Source organism: Mastomys coucha, unplaced genomic scaffold (genome assembly GCF_008632895.1).
Source record: "Mastomys coucha isolate ucsf_1 unplaced genomic scaffold, UCSF_Mcou_1 pScaffold5, whole genome shotgun sequence".
Taxonomy (NCBI): Eukaryota; Metazoa; Chordata; class Mammalia; order Rodentia; family Muridae; genus Mastomys; species Mastomys coucha.
Genome location: NW_022196911.1, coordinates 27,536,406 through 27,544,790, shown reverse-complemented (window position 1 = coordinate 27,544,790; position 8,385 = coordinate 27,536,406). Strand labels below are relative to the sequence as shown.

The following is an 8,385-nucleotide window of genomic DNA, read 5'->3' as shown; positions in this document are numbered from 1 at the left end:
AGCCCTGCCCAGCTGCCTCCTCTCTAAGTCAGTCTTCCCTGATTCTCACGTCAGAGTAGCCATGCATGCTGCAGGGCAAATGACTCCCTCCCTCTCTAGGAGCTCACAGAACCATCCAGACCATGGTGCACCTGCTGGGTGGCGGAGCTTAAAGGACACAGACTGTGTGTTCAGACTCACTCAGCCCAAAGCTTAGTTTTGCAACTGTGAGCTATGCACCCTGAGGGAAGAAGCTTAACCTCTCTGATCCCCTGTCCCAAGAGAACAAGTCTCCACCCCCTAACACTGAGGCAATAGGAAATGCCTAGCATAGCACAGGCTTAAATAACTCTTCATTCACTTCCCTGGACATCAGGGATTCTCGACATTCTCCCCTAGCATCCAGTTGTGTTCACATCCGCGCTTGCACTAAAAGCCTAGGCCAGGATCTTTCCTGACTGACTGACTGACTTCGAACCCTGGTTGTCCTTGCTCCCAGGACCAGTTCCAACCAATTTACTAGGACACTGTACCTGTACAAACTCCCTCATAGGTGCCCACATACATATGTGAGGATCTGCTCTGAATCGTGGCAGGTGGAGCCAAACCCATCAGTGGCAGCAGGGCTTCTCTGCTGAGTTCCCACAAGGGCAGGAGCCAGTCATCCACAGCTGCCCTGGATCAGGGACACACTTGGTGTCCCGGCAGCAGGTGCATGTGTTGTTTATGCCGTATCCCAGGCAGCAAAACCCAGCAGTCCTGGCCAAGAGTTCTAATTTTAAACAGAGGATTCTGGGCAGGCCGAAATAAAGGTCAGATCCTGAAGGGCTACCCAAAAGATGCACACACTAAAAAAAGATGACCCTCGGTGTAAAAAAAGATACCCTACCTCTATTTCACCATCTACACTGCCTGACATGGCAAGGACACACCTGTCAGTACCACTGGGGAGGCAGTGGCCACTGCTGGTCCCCTCCTACCCTAAGCCAGGGGTCTCCAAACTGCTGGACTCCAAGAATCCCACCTGGAAACCCCAGTTCAAAATAGATGGGCAGACCCCAGACTCAGGGGGGCTTCCTTCAGTGTCCTGAAGACTTTCGTCTGTTAGGGTCCTTTCTATTGAAGTTGTCACCGAGTCCCTTGTAGTGAGTCTATGGCCCACCTCTGATGCCTGCTTAGTGTTGGGAAATGGAAGGGGCTGATGGATCCAGGTGTGATATGGCGAGCTACCTGATGGGAAGTATCTTGTTGTCTCGGTTAAGGCTCAGGGGACACGCTGAGTATTATTTTTCTATTGTGAGAGCTGCCATGGCTGCCCAATGCTTCCTCAGGTCCTGGGTTAGTAGAACAGTGAGCCTTGTGTTTATCATTTTTATACCCTTTTACATTTCTATCAGGATGGAGTCTAACAGAGCCCCTGCTCAACATCTAATTACATACAGTTTACTAACAAAGAGGCACAATGACCTAGGATTCCTCTTTTTTTTTTTTTTTTTTTGGTGGGTCACTCCTGTCTCTGGGCAGGACCAGGGCACAAGGCCAGATCTCCATGCATCCTGGACCCCACCCTGCCCCCTGCCTGGCCCCTCCATGCAAACCCAGCCCCCTCCTTCAGCGGAGGACTCTATTGTTCAGCTGCTTCCCACCTGAAGTTGGTTAAGGACTGGAGGCGCCAGCCCTTCCTGCCCCAGGCAGGGCCCTCAGGAGGAGCCGAGTTGGGTCTAACATCAGAGTAGCTGGACCAACACTGTCCAAGGCAGTAGAGGACACTGGGCTCAAGGACTGCCCACCCCACTTGTCCTCTGCAGTAGACTGAAAGCCACCTACCAGGGTGACCTCAGGACAACTCCAGGGATCAAATCTCATAGCCAGGTGCTCGCCATCGCCAAGATGCTGTCAGGATACCTTTTTTCAACAAGCTGTCAGATGGGTACTTGGCCTTGGTACTAAGAGGCCAAGACTTTCCTAGGACAGAGGGCATTATTTCTCCATAGGGCAAAATGAGACCCAGATGCCCGAAAAGCAGGAAATAACAAGCTCCAAGCCTGGCCACAATGGTGCTCCTCTCTCTGCCTCAGTTTCCTTGTAAGATGGCAGCTATAACAACACCTACTACACCAGTTGTGAGCATTGGAGAAAACACTTATCAATCAATACTTGTTCTAAAGTAACTCCTAAGACCCAGAGGGACTAAAAGAGAGCCAGGGTAGCCAGCCATCACTACAGGGTTTCCTGAATATGGATCTTTGATGCTAAACCCAGGACAGCCTTGGCATACCAGTGAGATAGTTTCCATCACCAGGCTGCTTTGGTAAAGCCCAGACAGGAGGAGGCCCCTGTTTTATGCTCAGAGCTATTGTTTCTCCCAGAAGCCCTTGGGCCCTTGGTCCTGGTCTCTGCACAGTGTCCTTGCTTAGCCACAGGGAGACCAGACGTTCTTAACATAAAAATTTTCCACATCCTTCAGGGCAATCTTTTGATGCCAGAAATAGTCGTCAGGATTTGGGAGTTAGCCCAGGCCACTAAAAATAGTTCCATTGCCCCCTGGAAGGCCTGCTTCATGGGCCCCAGATCCTCATGAGGTGCCTGTCCACAGCTAGCACCTTAAATAAGAGCTCTTCTGGGCTAGCTGGCTGGGTACGCAGAAAAAGTGAGTTCCACTCAGCTTCCTCAGATCTGACATGTCCTTTTCTCTACTCAGAGAGCAGGGCAGTCACAGGAGTTCATGCCTGAGTGGTCACAGGGCAGCCTGACCCTCCTTGCCTAGGGTATGGCCACAGACATACACCAGCCACAGATGCTCACCCATGCCATTTATCTCAGAGCTGAACTCTTACCTTCTACTCTAATCCCCAAGGCTGGGTCCCCACTTTTGTCTCTCCCAGTTTCCACCTGGTCTTCAAGAAGATGGTCTTATTAATTAAATATTTTTTATGTGTACCTGTAAGTGCCTGTGTGAGTTTATGTAGACCATATGCATGTAGAAGGATGCGTTATATACCCTGGAGCTAGAGTACAGGCAGTTGTGAGCTACCTAAGGTGGTAGCTGGGCATCCATCTTAGGACCTTGGCAAGAACAGTAAATGCTCTAAACCGCTTCTCTCCCTCTGGCATTAAGGATTGAACCTAGATCCTTAACATGCTAAGCAAGCACTGTGCTCCTAATCTATGGCCTCAAGCCCCCCTTTTTCATTTTGGTTTGAAACAGAGTCTCACTAATTTATACAGGATTCCCAGAGGGATAACTCTGGGAGTCTAGGTCCTCTACACCTTGTGCTGGCTCTGGTCAGCAAGGACTTTGCCAGGTGAGGAGCTACAGCTAAGAAGATTACACCTCATACTCTGGCACCCTCTGGAGCTGGAGCCAGAGCCCTTACACTCTCCAGGGCTGCCTGATCTCTGAGAAGGAAAAAGCAGAGGGTTGAACTCTGGAAAAAATGTCCCTAGGAGCCAGAAGGGAGGGTGTGTGTCTACTGTACTCATCCAAACTCACGGAAGTGAGCACTGTCGTGAACTCCAGCCGCTGGCTGTCGGCCCCCAGCAGATTTGCCACTTTGCCAAGCGGTGATGGGGGCAGGCTCTTTGGACCGTGGGACATATGGGATGCCTCCACACCCTCTGCTGTGTCACTCTGGATCTAAAGAAATTAAATTTCTCTGAAAATTAAGTCCATGAAATTATTTTTAAAGATCTACTAGTACAAGTAGGTAAGTCCAAAAACTTCCATTGACTAGGACACCCAACCATGGAGGACAGAATACCGCATTATCTCGATGATAGAAAACTCAGAAGACACAGGCTGGCTAAGGTGGGAGGGGAGGGTGCAGAGAATGGATTTTTTAATGCATAAATATCGTCTATATTTTAAACATGTTGGCAGGAATAATATATTCTTTATGTCTCAAACCTCAAAAATATGTCAAACGAAGGGCTGGAAAGATTCTCAGTGCCTATGAGTGCTTACTGCTCTTCCAAAAGGACCCAAATTCTGCTCCCACATCCACAACAGGAGGCTCAGGTGGTAACTCCAGCTCCACGGAGGTATGACACTCGTGGGCACCTGTGCTTGCTTATACACAGCTCCACACAAACACTCAGTCATGAGCCATTTTTATTCAAAGTAATAAAGCCAGGTGTGGTGGTGCACACCTTTGATCCCAGCACTTAGGAGGCAGAGCCTCTGAGTTTGAGACCAGCCTGGTCATCAGCAGGAATTCCAGGACAGCCAGGGCTTCATAGAGGAAACCCTGTCTCAAAACAAAACAAACAAACAAACAAAAAAACAAAAATAAATAAATGATATCTTAGAAATATATAAAACTATAAATTTGTCAACACTCATTAAACTGCAAAGCTGCCACTAGATGTGTTTGCTGAGATCAATTTTATTTTAGTAGGTTACTGAGAGTGTCACCAGGACTAATAACAGGATTCTCCTTCATAGGGTCCTTGTCAGAAGCATGACCCTCTAACATACTTTCCCCACTTGCAGACTGATGCTGGAGGCTGTCTTGGTTTCATGCGCTGGCAGAAAACACAGCACCCTCAAGGCAGAGGCAAAGGACTTGACCACTCGCAGCACAGCACGTAGCACAGGCTTCAGTTCTGGACAGGTTCTCTAGAACCCAGTCTCCACGGGGCTACTGCAGAAAACCAGGTGGCTGCTGCTTAGTCTGTGCTGGGGCTGAGGCCCAAAATAGAGCCCTTACCTGCAGCCGCATCTGTCCAGGGCATGCCTGCAGTGCATGCCATCCACCGGCTAGCTGCTTTGAAGTCATCATGGCTGTGGGCATCATACTTGGAGGAAGGCTGTGCTAAGCGATCTAGTCTCAGAACAAGGCCCCGTTGTCTCAGGACAGGCTGTGTGCAGATGGAAGCTGGTGTTGCCTCTGAGCAGACAATCATCTCATCCAAATGTTAACCATAACAAGCCCCAGCTGTGACCTTAGCGTGCTATGGTCTTAAGGCAGCATTTCTCACTCCAGCAAGCAGACTGAGCCATTACATCCTCCACTAGCTGCCTATTCCGAGAAGTTAACAGCACACATTTCAAAACTTAGTCTGCAACAAAGTAACGGGATACCAAGCCATCCAGTCAGCACCCCACCCAGGTGTCGATCTGGTGAGACCTTACAAGCTTGCCTGCCTTCCCAGTAGCCCAGTCCCTTAACTGGGTGGCACTTCCCTTCTGTGTGCTAATTCTTGGTAAGCTCTTCATTATTATTCTTAATTATTAATTATTATTATTAATTTATTCACTTTATATTCCAAATCACAGCCTTTCCTCCTAGTCCCCTCTCCCAAGGCCCCTCCCCTCACTCCCCTTTACTTCTCCTCTGAGGAGGAGGAGGTTGCCCCTGGGTATCACCTCACCCTGGCACATCAAATCACAGCAGGACTAGGTGCATTCTCTCCCACTGACTCCAGACAAGGCAGCACAGTTAGAGGAGCCAGATCCACGGGCAGGCAACAGAGTCAGGGACAGCCTCTGCTCCAATTGTTTGAGACCCACATGGAGACCAAGCTACTCATCTGCTAAATATGTGGAGAGACCAGTGCACATCTACTATGTATGTGCAGGGGCTGGTGCACATCTACTATGTATGTGCAGAGGCCAGTGCACCTCTATTATGTATGTGCAGGGGGCAGTGCACCTCTACTATGTATGTGCAGGGGCTGGTTTAGCCTCCCCCGATCAGCAGTCTTCTACATACTTTCTAACATAGTATGTGGTATCTCCATACTTGAGTTAAGAACATCCCAAACTGAGCTCAGTGGTGCTGTCAATTCACACACACCAGGGACACTGTCATGGGCTTCTTGTAAGTAGAAGAGTGGACACTTACAGGTGCACAAGACAGACATAGTTCAGAGCTAGAGGGGCAGTTCTGTGGTTAGCGGCACTTGCTGCTCTCTCATGAGGCTTGGAGTCTGGATCCCATAACCTGCAACAACAGGCTCATGAGGGACCAGCATCTTCCTCTGACCTCCACAGGCACTCAAGTCCTCTCACATAGACACACATACACACAAATAGAATAATTTCTTCAAAAATCTCATTCATACACTCATACACTCCACAGCTTCATATAAGGTACAGGGGGGGGCATAAAAAGCAACATCTGTATATAAAGATGGAACTACTCTACATAGGGAACATAATCTTGCATGTAAGGGTGAATGAATGTAGTATGAATATTTTAATAAATCTGGTCGTGAGGTTTCTTCCCACCTTTGACCATTTCCGTTCCCGAATCACACACACTTTATATAAACATGCCTTAAACAGCAAAAAGCCAGGCGGCTCGCTGCCCACCCTCCATGCTGTTAGAATCTACATCCTATCCACAATCCCACTGTTACTATGCTTCAGCTGGGCTGCCATTAGCTCCACCTGTCCATCCCACATTCTATGATTCAGCTAACCCGTGGAGGCACCTTTCTCCTCTAAGACACGGCAGCCCTTGTCTCTCTCCTGCACACTCTTCTAAGGCATGGCAGCTCTCTCATCCTTGCTCCTTCCTTGTGGTCCCAAGCCTGGGGGGGGGGGGGCTGAGGGGGGGACTAAATCCCGCCTATGTCTCTTCTCCCCAGCTATTGGCTGTTGGTATCTTTACTTACCGTCTTAGTCAGGGTTTCTATTCCTGCACAAACATCATGACCAAGAAGCAAGTTGGGGAGGAAAGGGTTTATTCAGCTTACTTCCACACTGCTGTTTATCACCAGAGGAAGTCAGGACTGGAACTCAAGCAGGTCAGGAAGCAGGAGCTGATGCAGAGGCCATGGAGAGATGTTTCTTACTGGCTTGCTTCTCCTGGCTTGCTCAGCCTGCTCTCTTATAGAACCCAAGACTTCCAGCCCAGGGATGGCACCACCCACAAGGGTCCCTACCCCCTTGATCACTAATTGAGAAAATGCCCCACAGCTGGGTCTCATGGAGGCACTTCCCCAACTGAAGCTCCCTTCTCTGTGATAACTCCAGCCCGTGTCAAGTTGATACACAAAACCAGCCAGTACACTTACCAATCAGGATAAACTGAGGGCAGGGTCCCTCAATGTCACTCTGAGCAGACAATCAATGCTGCTAACAGTTATTGAGTCATAGTTATTGAGGGAGACTCAAATTAACATTAGAATACAAGCAGCGTTAGGCCAAACCCACTACAGGTGAACTACTCCATTGAGCCATAGAAGCTCTTAATTTAGGAGGCTAAGCTATCCTAATTTGTATTGGAGAGACCCTTAGCCATTGTTTTGGTTTTCCTTAAAATAGAATCTTGCTATGTAGCCCAGCTGTCCTTCAACTCTTGGCCCTCCTGCCTTGGTCCCCCAAGTCCTGAGACTACAGGAGAAGGCATTAGCTTTGTCACCCTGGTCAGGAAACAAATCTGGTACCTGCAAGCATCCTTGAAGTGATGGTTCTAGGATGTGTCTTGATGCATAAGAAACTGTGAGATTCATTCCTTCCCATAGTCCACAGTGACCCACCCAGCATCCTTCTGCCTTACCGTTCTGTTGTCATTCCCAGTGTTATGGGTCACAATTGCTGCCCCAGCTCCAGGCATTATCTGTTGGATGGAAGCAAAGTACAGCCCTCTTTATGGAGATTCCTTGCAAGTGCAACACATCTTTAGCTTCATCTATTGAAAGTATGTGTGTGGGACAACAGTGGTGAGAATATCTCCCACCCTGTTAGACACAGACTCTGGACACTAGAATCAGGTCTCTTCAATACGATGCTTGACAAGCAATGTCCCTAGTGAGCTATCAGGTCCTTCTTGCTAGGACTAGCTGCAGGAAGGCCATGTAGAAGAGATAAGCAGAGCCAGTCCCTGGAGCAGCCAGATACTGACAAGTCACAACCAAGGCATGTGAGTGGGGGCCCTAATGGTTCTCTCTGGGCTGGAGACAAGGCCATTTTAACTACATTGGATATTTTTCAACCTCTGAAGCCCATGATGAAGGTCTACGGTGAACCCATCTTCTCAATATTTAAGGATTAAGAATCTGAAGCCCAGAAAAGTGATGTAATTTGAGTGTCACACAACAAGAAAATGGTACAGTCGGGGCTAGAGCATAAGCCTCCTGTCCTAGCTCCTCAGAAAATGGGAATTGTGAGGATGAGGATGTGTGTTATGTACAATTTCTTCAGAATTCATAACATGACATTTTAAAATCTTTGTATGTGTGCATAAATGTATGTACACATGTGTGCATGCATGTGTGCGTGTACATACACACACTAGGAGATTGAACCCAATTCCTTAAAACTCAAATGTTTCTTCCTGAATGGAAGAGGCAGGCTTCTATTAAGGTTCAGGAAGTACATCTTACAAGGCTTAGGAAGCTCCTGAAACTCATAAGAGTCTCAAGGCTCCTTCCCAAGGTTATATAAGCAAGAGAAAT

General features: G+C 48.4%; 1 long non-coding RNA gene across 1 annotated transcript; it reads right to left on the bottom strand.

Moving 5' to 3' along the window:
* Positions 1-4,465: 4,465 nt before the first annotated feature.
* LOC116078446 lies at positions 4,466-6,644 on the bottom strand. Its single transcript, XR_004113549.1, has 3 exons — positions 6,601-6,644; positions 5,826-5,924; positions 4,466-4,839 (listed from the first exon to the last, which is right to left on the bottom strand). It is a non-coding gene; the product is annotated as an uncharacterized LOC116078446 (long non-coding RNA).
* Positions 6,645-8,385: the final 1,741 nt, after the last annotated feature.